General features: G+C 39.8%; 1 protein-coding gene across 1 annotated transcript in view; it reads right to left on the reverse strand.

The window, feature by feature from the left end:
* Window positions 1-17,500, reverse strand: part of LOC138865793 (probable G-protein coupled receptor CG31760) — a 386,712-nt gene that overhangs the window by 290,902 nt on the left and 78,310 nt on the right. Inside the window, exon 2 of the mRNA XM_070137117.1 lies at window positions 429-464. The gene's annotated coding sequence lies outside the window, so the exon portion shown is untranslated. The remainder of the gene's footprint in view (window positions 1-428; window positions 465-17,500) is intronic.

Genomic DNA, 17,500 nt, shown 5'->3' on the forward strand with positions numbered 1-17,500 from the left:
GCGTAATACATACACGTGTAAACATACGTAATACATACACGTGTAAACATGCGTAATACATACACGTGTAAACATACGTAATACATACACGTGTAAACATGCGTAATACATACACGTGTAAACATACGTAATACATACACGTGTAAACATAAGAACTACATACACGTGTAAACATAAGCAATAAATATCAGCTATTTAGACAAAAAAAAAAAAAGAAAAAAAAAAAAAAAAAAAAAAAAAAAAATATATATATATATATATATATATATATATATATATATATATATATATATATATATATATAGTTAGTTAGTTTCTAATTTTTCGAGTTTAGACGGATTATACTCAACATTAAACAGCTGTTCTGTTACCTCTGTCATGCAACGGGTGAACCTTGCTTGACCTCTGACGAAAAGTGATCAACGTACCTGACCTCGCGACGGTGTGTGACCTCCCGTGGCCTCCTGCAATCGCCAGAAAGGATAATTAGCTTTAATTAGGGCTCTCCTACAAGGGTCATTAACGTAATTACTTAGATAGTATAATTAGCTTTAATTAGGGCTCTGCTGCGAGGGTCATTAACGTAATTACTTAGAGGATAATTAGCTTTAATTAGGGCTCTGTTGCGAGGGTCATTAACGTAAGTACTTAGAGGATAATTAGCTTTAATTAGGGCTCTGCTATGAGGGTCATTAATGTAAGTACTTAGATAGGATAATTAGCTGTAATTAGGGCTCTGCTGCGAGGGTCATTAACGTAAGTACTTAGAGGATAATTAGCTTTAATTAGGGCTCTGTTGCGAGGGTCATTAACGTAAGTACTTAGAGGATAATTAGCTTTAATTAGGGCTCTGTTGCGAGGGTCATTAACGTAAGTACTTAGAGGATAATTAGCTTTAATTAGGGCTCTGCTGCGAGGGTCATTAACGTAAGTACTTAGAGGATAATTAGCTTTAATTAGGGCTCTGTTGCGAGGGTCATTAACGTAAGTACTTAGAGGATAATTAGCTTTAATTAGGGCTCTGCTGCGAGGGTCATTAACGTAAGTACTTAGAGGATAATTAGCTTTAATTAGGGCTCTGCTGCGAGGGTCATTAACGTAAGCACTTAGAGGATAATTAGCTTTAATTAGGGCTCTGCTGCGAGTCATTAACGTAAGCACTTAGAGGATAATTAGCTTTAATTAGGGCTCTGCTGCGAGGGTCATTAACGTAAGTACTTAGAGGATAATTAGCTTTAATTAGGGCTCTGTTGCAAGGGTCATTAACGTAAGCACTTAGAGAAGATAATTAGCTGTAATTAGGGCTCTGCTGCGAGGGTCATTAACGTAAGCACTTAGATAGGATAATTATCTTTAGTTAGGGCTCTGCTGCGAGGGTCATTAACGTAAGTACTTAGAGGATAATTGGCTGTAATTAGGGCTCTGCTGTGAGGGTCATTAACATAAGCACTTAGAGGATAATTAGCTGTAATTAGGGCTCTGCTGTGAGGGTCATTAACGTAAGTACTTAGATAGGATAATTAGCTTTAATTAGGCCTCTGTTGCGAGGGTCATTAACGTAAGTACTTATCAATTGCCTGGAGAGAGCAAGATTATACGATAGAGTATATGTCTATCTATTTATACATCTTTTTCCTTTCTTATTGTTATTCTTTCTTTCTTTCCATAAATCTCTCTCTCTCTCTCACTCACTCTCTCACTCTCTCTCTCTCTCTGTCGGTCTGTCTGTCTGTCTCTCTCTCTCTCTCTCTCTCTCTCTCTCTCTCTCTCTCTCTCTCTCTCTCTCTCTCTCTCTCTATCTATCTATCTATCTATCTATCTATCTATCTATCTCTCTTTACTTATATATCTTTCTCTTTCTTACTTATTGTTTATCTTTCATTCTTCCTTTCTTCCCATAAATCTCTCTGTCTGTCTGTCTGTCTGTCTCTCTCTCTCTCTCTCTCTCTCTCTCTCTCTCTCTCTCTCTCTCTCTCTCTCTCTCTCTCTCTCTCTCTCTCTCTCTCTCTCTCTCTCTCACTCTCTCTCTCTCTCTCTTTACTTATATATCTCTTTCCTTTCTTACTTATTGTTTGTCTTCCATTCTTTCTTTCTTTTCATAAATCTCTCTCTCTCTCTCTTTACTTATATATTTCTTTCACTTAGTTACTTATTGTTTGTCTTTCATTCTTCCTTTTTTTCCACAAATCAATAAACAGATGATAAACAAACAAATGAATAAATAGATGAATAACTAAACAGATGAATAACTAAACAAATAAATAAGTAAATGAGTAAATAATAAAGAATAATAAAAAATAGATGAATAAAGAGACAAATAGATAAATAGATAGATAATCAAATAAATAAATGAATATAAAAATAAATAAATAAATAAACAAAAAAATAAATAGATAAATGGATAAATAAATAACTAAATAGATAGATAATCAAATACATAAATAGATCAATAAATAAACAAATAAACAATTAATTAAATACATAAATAGATAAATAAATAAACAAATACAACAGAAATTAAATAGATAAATAGACAAATAAATAAACAAATAAAAAAGTAATTAAATAGATAAACAGATAAATAGATAAACAAGTAAATGAATAAACAAATAATTAAATAGATAAACAAATAGATAAAATCTTTCTGACAGTCATCCAATCAACAGCTAGAATAGTCATTAATCCTCGCCATTAAGTGACTACTTATAATTCTCTCTAATAAGCTAATGAATCTGAACCTCTCACTCAATTATCAGCCTTAGTCACAAGGGGATTACGTGCTAATTTCCTCTGCAGGTTGGATTTAGTCTCTTTTTTTTTTTACACACGAAAAAGATAAATAAATTTTGTGTAATTAAGATTAGATTTATTGTAATCATGGTTGTGGTGGTGATAGGTTTAATGATGATGATGGCGATGATAATTATGATAATAGTGATTATAATAATGATAATAGTGATAATGGTGATGATAATAATGATAATAGTGATGATGGTGATGATAATTATGATAATAGTGATTATAATAATGATAATAGTGATAATGGTGATGATAATAATGATAATAGTGATGATGGTGATGATAATAATGATAATGATGATGGTGGTGGTGATAATAATGATAATAGTGATGATGGTGATGATAATAATGATAATAGTTGGTGGTGATGATAATAATGATAATAGTGATGATGGTGATGATAATAATGATAATAGTGATGATGGTGATGATAATAATGATAATAGTGATGATGGTGATGATAACAGTGATGATGGAGATGATAATAATGATAATAGTGATGATGGTGATGATAATAATGATAATAGTGATGATGGTGATGATAATAATGATAATAGTGATGATGGTGATGGTAATAATGATAATAGTGATGATGGTGATGATAATAATGATAATAGTGATGATGGTGATGATAGTAATGATAATAGTGATGATGGTGATGATAATAATAATAATAGTGATGATGGTGATGATAATCATGATAATAGTGATGATGGTGATGATGATAATTATGATAGTGATGATGGTGATGATAATAATGATAATAGTGATGATGGTGATGATAATAATGATAATAGTGATGATGGTGATGATAATAATGATAAGAGTGATGATGGTGATGATGATGATAATTTTGGTTGATGACGATGTAGAGAAGCTGGATGATAATGATAAAGATGATAGTAGTAGTAGTAGAAGTAGTAGTAGTAGTAGTAATAGTAGTAGTACGAGAAGTAGAAGTAGTAGTAGTAGTAGTAACAATAGCAATATCATTGAATATAACAATAAGATTCCTCAAAAAGTAATAATAGTAATGATAATAGCAATGCTGATGATATTAATAATAGTGACAATGATAGTGATAATGATAGTGATAATGAAATAACAATAACAATGATAATAATGATTATAATTATAACAATGATAATGATGATGATGATGAACAGCAATAACAATAGTAATATTAACAATAATGATAATAACAATAATGATGGTAATAATAATAATAATAATAATAATGATAATAATAATAATAATAATGATAATAATAATAATAATAATAATAATAATAATAATAATAATAATAATAATAATAATAATGATGATGATAATGAATATAATGATAATAATAATGATAATAATGATGATGATGATAATGATAATAATGATAATAATAATAATAATAATAATAATAATAATAATAATAATAATAATAATAATAATAATAATAATAATAATAATAATAATAATAATGATGATAATAATGATGATGATAATAATAATAATAATAATAATAATAATAATAATAATGATAATAATAATACTAATAATAATAATAATAATAATAATAATAATAATAATAATAATAACAATAACAATAATAATAATATCGATAATAATAATGGCAATGATAAGAACGATAATAATAATGGCAATGATAATAACGATAATAAGAATAGTAATAATAATAATAAAAATGATAATAATAACAATAAGATAATGACAACAAGGAAGTCGAAGAACTAATTTGTGACGAGAAACCCCAGTCGGCCTAGATCTCCTCTTCCAATCTTCCTGGCTTACGATGAGGATGAACCCCCTCCCCCCTCCTTCCCTCCCCACCCCCTCATTACCCCCTCATTCCCTCATCATCCCCTCATTCCCTCATTCCTTCATCACCCCCTCATTCCCTCATCACCCCTTCATTCCCCTCATCACCCCCTCATTCCCTCATCACCGCCTCATTCCCTCATCACCCCCTCATTCCCTCCTCACCCCCTCATTCCCTCATCACCCCCTCATTCCCTCATCACCCCCTCATTCCCTCATAACCCCTTCATTCCCCTCATCACCCCCTCATTCCCTCATCACCCCCTCATTCCCTCATCACCCCCTCATTCCCTCCTCACCCCCTCATTCCCTCCTCACCCCCTCATTCCCTCATCACCCCCTCATTCCCTCATCACCCCCTCATTCCCTCATCACCCCCTCATTCCCTCATCACCCCCTCATTCCCTCATCACTCCCTCATTCCCTCATTCCCTCATCATCCCCTCATTCCCTCATCACCCCCTCATTCCCTCATCACCCCCTCATTCCCTCCTCATCCCCTCATTCCCTCCTCACCCCCTCATTCCCCTCATTCCCTCATCACCCCCTCATTCCCCTCATTCCCTCATCACCCCCTCATTCCCTCTGTCCCGGCGCCCTTCGCTCATAATCTCATTTACCTGCACCTCGCGCTACTGTGACCATGTTCTGACGCGGGTATGGTGGGGGGTAAGGAATGTGACTGCATTCTCCTACTGTTTCTTGTCAACACTTGTTTTGTTGCAATTCGCTTTAAAGGTGTTTGTTTGTGACTGCATTCTCCTACTGTTTCTTGTCGACACTTGTTTTGTTGCAATTTGCTTTAAAGATGTTTGTTTGTGACTGCATTCTCCTACTGTTTCTTGTCGACACTTGTTTTGTTGCAATTTGCTTTAAAGGTGTTTGTTTGTGACTGCATTCTCCTACTGTTTCTTGTCGACACTTGTTTTGTTGCAATTTGCTTTAAAGATGTTTGTTTGTGACTGCATTCTCCTACTGTTTCTTGTCGACACTTGTTTTGTTGCAATTTGCTTTAAAGGTGTTTGTTCTTTGTGACTGCATTCTCCTACTGTTTCTTGTCGACACTTGTTTTGTTGCAGTTTGCTTTAAAGGTGTTTGTTTGTGACTGCATTCTCCTACTGTTTCTTGTCGACTCTCTCGTTTTGTTGCAATTTGCTTTAAAGGTGTTTGTTTGTGACTGCATTCTCCTACTGTTTCTTGTCGACACTTGTTTTGTTGCAATTTGCTTTAAAGGTGTTTGTTTTTGACTGCATTCTCCTACTGTTTCTTGTCGACACTTGTTTTGTTGCAATTTGCTTTAAAGATGTTTGTTCTTTGTGACTGCATTCTCCTACTGTTTCTTGTCAACACTTGTTTTGTTGCAATTTGCTTCAAAGGTGTTTGTTTGTGACTGCATTCTCCTACTGTTTCTTGTCGACACTTGTTTTGTTGCAATTTGCTTTAAAGGTGTTTGTTCTTTGTGGCTGCATTCTCCTACTGTTTCTTGTCGACACTTGTTTTGTTGCAATTTGCTTTAAAGATGTTTGTTCTTTGTGACTGCATTCTCCTACTGTTTCTTGTCGACACTTGTTTTGTTGCAATTTGTTTTAAAGATGTTTGTTCTTTGTGGCTGCATTCTCCTACTGTTTCTTGTCGACACTTGTTTTGTTGCAATTTGCTTTAAAGGTGTTTGTTCTTTGTGACTGCATTCTCCTACTGTTTCTTGTCGACACTCCTGTTTTGTTGCAATTTGCTTTAAAGATGTTTGTTCTTTGTGACTGCATTCTCCTACTGTTTCTTGTCGACTCTCTCGTTTTGTTGCAATTTGCTTTAAAGATGTTTGTTCTTTGTGACTGCATTCTCCTACTGTTTCTTGTCGACACTTGTTTTGTTGCAATTTGCTTTAAAGGTGTTTGTTTGTGACTGCATTCTCCTACTGTTTCTTGTCGACACCTGTTTTGTTGCAATTTGCTTTAAAGATGTTTGTTTGTGACTGCATTCTCCTACTGTTTCTTGTCGACACTTGTTTTGTTGCAATTTGCTTTAAAGGTGTTTGTTTGTGACTGCATTCTCCTACTGTTTCTTGTCGACACTCTTGTTTTGTTGCAATTTGCGTTAAAGGTGTTTGTTTGTGACTGCATTCTCCTACTGTTTCTTGTCGACACTTGTTTTGTTGCAATTTGCTTTAAAGGTGTTTGTTTGTGACTGCATTCTCCTACTGTTTCTTGTCGACACTTGTTTTGTTGCAATTTGCTTTAAAGATGTTTGTTTGTGACTGCATTCTCCTACTGTTTCTTGTCGACACTTGTTTTGTTGCAATTTGCTTTAAAGATGTTTGTTTGTGACTGCATTCTCCTACTGTTTCTTGTCGACACCTGTTTTGTTGCAATTTGCTTTAAAGATGTTTGTTTGTGACTGCATTCTCCTACTGTTTCTTGTCGACACCTGTTTTGTTGCAATTTGCTTTAAAGATGTTTGTTTGTGACTGCATTCTCCTACTGTTTCTTGTCGACACTTGTTTTGTTGCAATTTGCTTTAAAGATGTTTGTTTGTGACTGCATTCTCCTACTGTTTCTTGTCGACACTTGTTTTGTTGCAATTTGCTTTAAAGGTGTTTGTTCTTTGTGACTGCATTCTCCTACTGTTTCTTGTCGACACTTGTTTTGTTGCAATTTGCTTTAAAGGTGTTTGTTTGTGTCTGCATTCTCCTTCTGTTTCTTGTCGACACTTGTTTTGTTGCAATTTGCTTCAAAGGTGTTTGTTTGTGACTGCATTCTCCTACTGTTTCTTGTCGACACTTGTTTTGTTGCAATTTGCTTTAAAGGTGTTTGTTTGTGACTGCATTCGCCTACTGTTTCTTGTCGACATTCCTGTTTTGTTGCAATTTGCTTTAAAGGCGTTTGTTTGTGACTGCATTCTCCTACTGTTTCTTGTCGACACTCCTGTTTTGTTGCAATTTGCTTTAAAGGTGTTTGTTTGTGACTGCATTCTCCTACTGTTTCTTGTCGACACTTGTTTTGTTGCAATTTGCTTTAAAGGTGTTTGTTTGTGACTGCATTCTCCTACTGTTTCTTGTCGACACTTGTTTTGTTGCAATTTGCTTTAAAGGTGTTTGTTTGTGACTGCATTCTCCTACTGTTTCTTGTCGACTCTCTCGTTTTGTTGCAATTTGCTTTAAAGGCGTTTGTTTGTGACTGCATTCTCCTACTGTTTCTTGTCGACACTTGTTTTGTTGCAATTTGCTTTAAAGGTGTTTGTTTGTGACTGCATTCTCCTACTGTTTCTTGTCGACACTTGTTTTGTTGCAATTTGCTTTAAAGGTGTTTGTTTGTGACTGCATTCTCCTACTGTTTCTTGTCGACTCTCTCGTTTTGTTGCAATTTGCTTTAAAGGCGTTTGTTTGTGACTGCATTCTCCTACTGTTTCTTGTCGACACTTGTTTTGTTGCAATTTGCTTTAAAGGTGTTTGTTTGTGACTGCATTCTCCTACTGTTTCTTGTCGACACTCTTGTTTTGTTGCAATTTGCTTTAAAGATGTTTGTTTGTGACTGCATTCTCCTACTGTTTCTTGTCAACACTTGTTTTGTTGCAATTTGCTTCAAAGGTGTTTGTTTGTGACTGCATTCTCCTACTGTTTCTTGTCGACACTTGTTTTGTTGCAATTTGCTTTAAAGGTGTTTGTTTGTGACTGCATTCGCCTACTGTTTCTTGTCGACATTCCTGTTTTGTTGCAATTTGCTTTAAAGGCGTTTGTTTGTGACTGCATTCTCCTACTGTTTCTTGTCGACACTCCTGTTTTGTTGCAATTTGCTTTAAAGGTGTTTGTTTGTGACTGCATTCTCCTACTGTTTCTTGTCGACACTTGTTTTGTTGCAATTTGCTTTAAAGGTGTTTGTTTGTGACTGCATTCTCCTACTGTTTCTTGTCGACACTTGTTTTGTTGCAATTTGCTTTAAAGGTGTTTGTTTGTGACTGCATTCTCCTACTGTTTCTTGTCGACTCTCTCGTTTTGTTGCAATTTGCTTTAAAGGCGTTTGTTTGTGACTGCATTCTCCTACTGTTTCTTGTCGACACTTGTTTTGTTGCAATTTGCTTTAAAGGTGTTTGTTTGTGACTGCATTCTCCTACTGTTTCTTGTCGACACTCTTGTTTTGTTGCAATTTGCTTTAAAGGTGTTTGTTTGTGACTGCATTCTCCTACTGTTTCTTGTCGACACTTGTTTTGTTGCAATTTGCTTTAAAGGTGTTTGTTTGTGACTGCATTCTCCTACTGTTTCTTGTCGACACTCTTGTTTTGTTGCAATTTGCTTTAAAGGTGTTTGTTTGTGACTGCATTCTCCTACTGTTTCTTGTCGACACTTGTTTTGTTGCAATTTGCTTTAAAGATGTTTGTTTGTGACTGCATTCTCCTACTGTTTCTTGTCGACACTTGTTTTGTTGCAATTTGCTTTAAAGATGTTTGTTTGTGACTGCATTCTCCTACTGTTTCTTGTCGACACTTGTTTTGTTGCAATTTGCTTTAAAGATGTTTGTTTGTGACTGCATTCTCCTACTGTTTCTTGTCGACACTTGTTTTGTTGCAATTTGCTTTAAAGGTGTTTGTTCTTTGTGACTGCATTCTCCTACTGTTTCTTGTCGACACTTGTTTTGTTGCAATTTGCTTTAAAGGTGTTTGTTTGTGTCTGCATTCTCCTTCTGTTTCTTGTCGACACTTGTTTTGTTGCAATTTGCTTTAAAGGTGTTTGTTCTTTGTGACTGCATTCTCCTACTGTTTCTTGTCGACACTCCTGTTTTGTTGCAATTTGCTTTAAAGGTGTTTGTTTGTGACTGCATTCTCCTACTGTTTCTTGTCGACTCCTGTTTTGTTGCAATTTGCTTTAAAGGTGTTTGTTTGTGACTGCATTCTCCTACTGTTTCTTGTCGACACTTGTTTTGTTGCAATTTGCTTGAAAGATGTTTGTTTGTGACTGCATTCTCCTACTGTTTCTTGTCGACACTCTCGGATTTTGTTGCAATTTGCTTTAAAGGTGTTTGTTCTTTGTGACTGCATTCTCCTACTGTTTCCTGTCGACACTTGTTTTGTTGCAATTTGCTTTAAAGGTGTTTGTTTGTGACTGCATTCTCCTACTGTTTCTTGTCGACACTTGTTTTGTTGCAATTTGCTTTAAAGGTGTTCGTTCTTTGTGACTGCATTCTCCTACTGTTTCTTGTCGACACTCCTGTTTTGTTGCAATTTGCTTTAAAGGTGTTTGTTCTTTGTGACTGCATTCTCCTACTGTTTCTTGTCGACTCTCTCGTTTTGTTGCAATTTGCTTTAAAGATGTTTGTTTGTGACTGCATTCTCCTACTGTTTCTTGTCGACACTTCTGTTTTGTTGCAATTTGCTTTAAAGGTGTTTGTTTGTGACTGCATTCTCCTACTGTTTCTTGTCGACACTCCTGTTTTGTTGCAGTTTGCTTTAAAGGTGTTTGTTCTTTGTGACTGCATTCTCCTACTGTTTCTTGTCGACACTTCTGTTTTGTTGCAATTTGCTTTAAAGATGTTTGTTTGTGACTGCATTCTCCTACTGTTTCTTGTCGACACTTCTGTTTTGTTGCAATTTGCTTTAAAGATGTTTGTTTGTGACTGCATTCTCCTACTGTTTCTTGTCGACACTCCTGTTTTGTTGCAATTTGCTTTAAAGGTGTTTGTTCTTTGTGACTGCATTCTCCTACTGTTTCTTCTGTTGATTTCTTCCTACTGGTTCGCATCATCGTCATAATCTTGTGTCTTCTCTCGCTCCGTTGCCTCTTCGCTCCACAGCTGTTTGTCCCGCGGTTATTTGCTCGGAAATCGTGCGAGTGAATCCGAAGACCGCTTCGCCCATCCATCCCCGAGCGCTCCTCTGGTCTGGGAGGGTCCTTCCGGCGTCCTACGTGGTCTGGGTGAGTCTCCTGGGCCGGGGTTGATGCATCGGTCCAAAGCGATGGCGATGGTCAAGAGGGTTTTTGTGGAAAGTGATTCGAAACTTTAACTGCGGTGCGGATTACAACGGCGTCAGTTATTCGAACCATAGGGGAGTTCGAACCATCTGAGGCTTCGAATAGGATCAGTGGGGGAAGGCTAGATCAGTAGCATCTCGAGGAGGTGTCATGGCTTCCGTTTTGATGATTGTTCAATGATAATATAACCATTGAAATCATTATTTTCCATCCCTTTTTGCAAATGAAAAGACCGAAATGATCGACCAGATTCACAAAGCATTCGTAACCTTTGTGACGTCATCAAAATAAACCCCACGTGCTTTTTTTCAGACGCCATGAAACCTCGGGTTGCTACTAATCTAGCCTACCCCAGTATCAGTGGTTCGAACCATTGATACTAAGACCTCAAATGGTTTGAACTGTTTTTATGGTTCGAACCATAAGACCAGTTCAAACCAGAACAACAGCTCGAACCAAAACAACAGCTCGAACCAAAACAACAGCTCGAACCAAACCAACTGCTCGAACCAAACCAACAGCTCGTACCAAAACAACAGCTCGAACCACGTCAACTTTTCGGAACACAAACAAAGCTTCGAAACATGAAAGCGACTCGAACCATAAGAGACCGGAGTCCCGCACGCGATCGAACTCCACAGCTTGTGAAGGCGTCTTGTAGGAAGGGACGACGGCGAGGGGGAGTGCGCGTCCTTAGCGAAGCGGAGAGCGAAGTGGCGGGGCGGAGGGAGGAGTGTGGGGGTTGAGAAGGACCGCGGTATTGTTTCCGTTTATATAACGTGTCATCGATCCTCCTTCCAGCACTCCTATGAAAGCCAAGAAAGACAATGGCACTTATCCTTCCTCGAGTCTTGCCGGGTTAATGTCGTCTTCTCTTCTTCTTTTCTTTCTCCCCTAAAGAGAGAGCGCATTTTGCCAAATCACTTGCTAATATACTCGCGGAATTTTACGAGCCTGACAATGAGTCTGATCGGAAGTACTTGTTTTGATCCGGTATTTTACGAGCCTGACATTGAGTCTGAAGCGAGAGAATCCACTGATGGGAAAAGTGCGTAAAGGACATGGGAGAATTTGAGATTGCGAGAAGGAAGGAGAATTAGAAATATCGAGGGAAGAATGAGAAAGGAAGGAAGAAGAGAGGAAACGGAGAAAAAAAGAAGATAAATAAAACACCACAAATAGGAGGAGTCGCATAGGAGAATTTGAGATTGCGAGGAGAAGGGGAATTAGAAATATCGAAGAAAGAATGAGAAAGGAAGGAAGGAAAGAGGAAATAGAGAAAAAGGAAGAAGAAACAAGACAGATAGGAGCATCGAAAAAAGAAGGAGGAATGAGAGAAAGAAAGGTGGAAAGTTGAAGACAAATGAAGAGAAAAGACAAGAAATGATGAAGGACGAGAAAGGAAGGAAGGGAAAACGCAAATAGAGAAAAAAAAGAAGAAGAAAACAACACAAACAGGAGCATCGAAGAATTAAGGAAGGAAGGAGAGAAAGAAAAGAGAAAAGGTTGAAAAAAACAAACATGAAGAGACGAGAAATGACGGAGAGGAGAGAACTAGCGGAATAAAGAAGTGAAGTGAAATGAAGTGTGAAGTGCGTGGTGTAGCTCGTGGTTTCCGCACCAGACCCAATGGCAGGCGTCATTAGCATCGAGCCCCTCAACACACGACGCCATAATCACAGGAAAACACACCCACATAATTATCACACCTCAAGGAAATTCTTCGCCATTAATTCAAGACAGCTATCAGATGAGAGGAATAAAAGAGAGGGTGAGAGGAATAAAAGAGAGGGTGAGAGGAATAAAAGAGAGGGTGAGAGGAATAAAAGAGAGGGTGAGAGGAATAAAAGAGAGGGTGAGAGGAATAAAAGAGAGGGTGAGAGGAATAAAAGAGAGGGTGAGAGGAATAAAAGAGAGGGTGAGAGGAATAAAAGAGAGGGTGAGAGGAATAAAAGAGAGGGTGAGAGGAATAAAAGAGAGGGTGAGAGGAATAAAAGAGAGGGCGAGAGGAATAAAAGAGAGGGTGAGAGGAATAAAAGAGAGGGTGAGAGGAATAAAAGAGAGGGTGAGAGGAATAAAAGAGAGGGTGAGAGGAATAAAAGAGAGGGTGAGAGGAATAAAAGAGAGGGTGAGAGGAATAAAAGAGAGGGTGAGAGGAATAAAAGAGAGGGTGAGAGGAATAAAAGAGAGGGTGAGAGGAATAAAAGAGAGGGTGAGAGGAATGAAAGAGAGGGCGAGAGGAATAAAAGAGAGGGCGAGAGGAATAAAAAAGAGGGTGAGAAGAATAAAAGAGAGGGTGAGAGGAATAAAAGAGAGGGTGAGAGGAATAAAAGAGAGGGTGAGAGGAATAAAAGAGAGGGTGAGAGGAATAAAAGAGAGGGTGAGAGGAATAAAAGAGAGGGTGAGAGGAATAAAAGAGAGGGCGAGAGGAATAAAAGAGAGGGTGAGAGGAATAAAAGAGAGGGCGAGAGGAATAAAAGAGAGGGTGAGAGGAATAAAAGAGAGGGGGGGGGAAGGGAGGGGGAGAGAGGGCGAGAGGAATAAAAGAGAGGGCGAGAGGAATAAAAGAGAGGGCGAGAGGAATAAAAGAGAGGGTGAGAGGAATAAAAGAGAGGGTGAGAGGAATAAAAGAGAGGGTGAGAGGAATAAAAGAGAGGGTGAGAGGAATAAAAGAGAGGGGGGGAAGGGAGGGGGAGAGAGGGCGATGAGAGAAGAGAGGGAGAAACTAATTTAATTAATTAATCTAAGGCGTTCGGTTTGAGCAACGTCTGTCTTTGAGTGGTAATCTGGTGGCACTGCACCGCGAGCCTAAGGGCCACCGGAGCCATAGTTTGGCACTGCTGTTGATCGCATGGCTGTCCTCTGTGTACCCACCTACCCCCCTTCACCCCCACCCCCACCCCCACCCCCACGAGCCTAAGGGCCACCAGAGCCATAGTTTGGCACTGCTGTTGATCACATTGCTGTCCTCTGTGTACCCACCTACCCCCCTTCACCCCCACCCCACCCCCACCCCCACGAGCCTAAGGGCCACCGGAGCCATAGTTTGGCACTGCTGTTGATCGCATGGCTGGCCTCTGTGTACCCCCCTACCCCCCTTCACCCCCACCCCCAGCCGCAGGAGCCTAAGGGCCACCGGAGCCATAGTTTGGCACTGCTGTATATCGCATTGCTGTCCTCTGTGTACCCACCTACCCCCCTTCACCCCCACCCCACCCCCACCCCACCCCCACCCCCACGAGCCTAAGGGCCGCCGGAGCCATAGTTTGGCACTGCTGTTGATCGCATGGCTGTCCTCTGTGTACCCACCTACCCCCCTTCACCCCCACCCCACCCCCACCCCCACGAGCCTAAGGGCCATCGGAGCCATAGTTTGGCACTGCTGTAGAATCGCATTGCTGTCCTCTGTGTACCCACCTACCCCCCTTCACCCCCACCCCACCCCCACCCCCACGAGCCTAAGGGCCACCGGAGCCATAGTTTGGCACTGCTGTTGATCGCATGGCTGTCCTCTGTGTACCCACCTACCCCCCTTCACCCCCACCCCACCCCCACCCCCACGAGCCTAAGGGCCACCGGAGCCATAGTTTGGCACTGCTGTTGATCGCATGGCTGTCCTCTGTGTACCCACCTACCCCCCTTCACCCCCACCCCACCCCCACCCCCACCCCCACGAGCCTAAGGGCCACCGGAGCCATAGTTTGGCACTGCTGTTGATCGCATGGCTGTCCTCTGTGTACCCACCTACCCCCCTTCACCCCCACCCCACCCCCACCCCCACGAGCCTAAGGGCCACCGGAGCCATAGTTTGGCACTGCTGTCCTCTGTGTACCCACCTACCCCCCTTCACCCCCACCCCCACGAGCCTAAGGGCCACCGGAGCCATAGTTTGGCACTGCTGTTGATCGCATGGCTGTCCTCTGTGTACCCACCTACCCCCCTTCACCCCCACCCCACCCCACCCCCCTTCACCCCCACCCCACCCCCACCCCCACGAGCCTAAGGGCCACCGGAGCCATAGTTTGGCACTGCTGTTGATCACATTGCTGTCCTCTGTGTACCCACCTACCCCCCTTCACCCCCACCCCCACGAGCCTAAGGGCCACCGGAGCCATAGTTTGGCACTGCTGTTGATCGCATGGCTGTCCTCTGTGTACCCACCTACCCCCCTTCACCCCCACCCCACCCCACCCCCCTTCACCCCCACCCCACCCCCACCCCCACGAGCCTAAGGGCCACCGGAGCCATAGTTTGGCACTGCTGTTGATCACATTGCTGTCCTCTGTGTACCCACCTACCCCCCTTCACCCCCACCCCACCCCCACCCCCACGAGCCTAAGGGCCATCGGAGCCATAGTTTGGCACTGCTGTAGAATCGCATTGCTGTCCTCTGTGTACCCACCTACCCCCCTTCACCCCCACCCCACCCCCACCCCCACGAGCCTAAGGGCCACCGGAGCCATAGTTTGGCACTGCTGTAGAATCGCATGGCTGTCCTCTGTGTACCCACCTACCCCCCTTCACCCCCACCCCCACCCCCACGAGCCTAAGGGCCACCGGAGCCATAGTTTGGCACTGCTGTTGATCGCATGGCTGTCCTCTGTGTACCCACCTACCCCCCTTCACCCCCACCCCCCCCCCACCCCCACGAGCCTAAGCGGCACCGGAGCCATAGTTTGGCACTGCTGTTGATCGCATGGCTGTCCTCTGTGTACCCACCTACCCCCCTTCACCCCCACCCCACCCCCACCCCCACGAGCCTAAGGGCCACCGGAGCCATAGTTTGGCACTGCTGTTGATCGCATGGCTGTCCTCTGTGTACCCACCTACCCCCCTTCACCCCCACCCCACCCCCACCCCCACGAGCCTAAGGGCCACCGGAGCCATAGTTTGGCACTGCTGTCCTCTGTGTACCCACCTACCCCCCTTCACCCCCACCCCCACGAGCCTAAGGGCCACCGGAGCCATAGTTTGGCACTGCTGTCCTCTGTGTACCCACCTACCCCCCTTCACCCCCACCCCCACCCCTACCCCCATCATTCCCTCCCTCATGCCACGGACCTCACTTCTACCTTTCAGCGTAAGTACCAATAGTTAATGATAACTTACCAAAGTAAACTGCCTTGTTCGGTACTTCTAAAATAAAGTATAAACAAATAATTAATAATCACATGTGTACTTTCTCTTTAGCTGAAACGCCGTTACATCTTCTGAAAAAAAAAATCATAATTATCAACAAAGAATTATTCGCATGTGAACATTCCCTTTAGCAGAAACGCTAACATCTATAAAAAAAAAAAAAAAAAAAAAAAAAAAAAAAAAAAAAAAAAAAAAAAACGAATTTTCTGCGTTTTTTTTTTTTTTTTTTTTTTTTTTTTATCTTGTTAAGGAACTGTATACCTTGTAGATCTGACCGTCTGTTGGTCCAAGAATTCTTAGCAAAACATTCCTCAAGTTTTCGTAAAGATTCGGATAATTTAGTATATCGTAGAAGGATTTTGTTATCTTGATTATCATCATAATTATGTTATCGTGCTATTGTTTTCATCAGTAACATTTATTATTATCATCATTTGTTATTACTACTACCATCATCATACTTATTATCACCATTACTCTTGTTATCTTTATCATCATTTTTATCATTATCATTATCATTGTTATTATCATTATTATTATCATCAATATTACCTCCGTTGAGAAGGTTATGTTTTTGATAGCGTTGGTTAGTTTGTTGGTTAGTTGATTCGCAGGATAAATAAAAGAGGCATAAACATTTTTTTTTTATTCTTATTGCACCTGTGATCCTATTGCCATGGCGGAGGTATGCGCTATCTGAGTGCTTCTAGCTTCATGATCATCATTATTATCATTACTATTGTTTTTATTATCATCCTTGTCATTTATATCATTATCATTATCATAATTATCATCTTTATCATTAATATCATTATCATTATCATCATTATCATAATTATCATCTTTATCATTAATATCATTATCATTATCATCATTATCATAATTATCATCGTTATCATTAATATCATTATCATTATCATCATTATCATAATTATCATCTTTAACATTAATATTATTATCATTATCATCATTATCATAATTATCATCTTTATCATTAATATCATTATCATGATCATCATTATCATAATTATCATCTTTATCATTAATATCAATATCATTATCATCATTATCATAATTATCATCTTTATCATTAATATCATTATCATTATCACCATTATCATAATTATCATCGTTATCATTAATATCATTATCATTATCATCATTATCATAATTATCATCTTTATCATTGATATCATTATCATTATCATCATCATCATAATTATCATCTTTATCATTAACATTATCACCACCACAACCACCATCACCATCATCTTATATAACCATCATTATCATTATAATTATCATATTTTAATTCGACACAATTCTCGGGAGTCTGAAGAAATTCAATATTTCAATAATATTTTACTGTTTTCCGAGTCTCAATAATAATAATGTTAGTCTCTTTCTTCCGATAACAACTTCAATTACCTACGGCATGATTCTATGTATTTTTTTTTTCTTTTTTTTCTTTTCCGTTTTTTCTTCTTTTTTTTTTTTCTTTTTCAGAATCTCCATAGCGTAGGTATCCTTTCACTTGGATGATGTAGCCCTTTCCCTTCTCTCTCTCTCTCTCTGTCTCTCTCTCCCTCTCTCTCTCTCTCTCTCTCTCTCTCTCTCTCTCTCTCTCTCTCTCTCTCTCTCTCTCTCTCTCTCTCTCTCTCTCTTTCTCTTTCTCTTTCTCTTTCTCTTTCTCTTTCTCTTTCTCTCTCTCTCTTTTTTTTCTCTCTTTCTTTCTCCCTTTCACTTTCTCTTTCTTTCTCTCTTTCTCCCTCT

This window comes from Penaeus vannamei, chromosome 22 (assembly GCF_042767895.1).
Source record: "Penaeus vannamei isolate JL-2024 chromosome 22, ASM4276789v1, whole genome shotgun sequence".
In the NCBI taxonomy this organism is placed as follows: domain Eukaryota; kingdom Metazoa; phylum Arthropoda; class Malacostraca; order Decapoda; family Penaeidae; genus Penaeus; species Penaeus vannamei.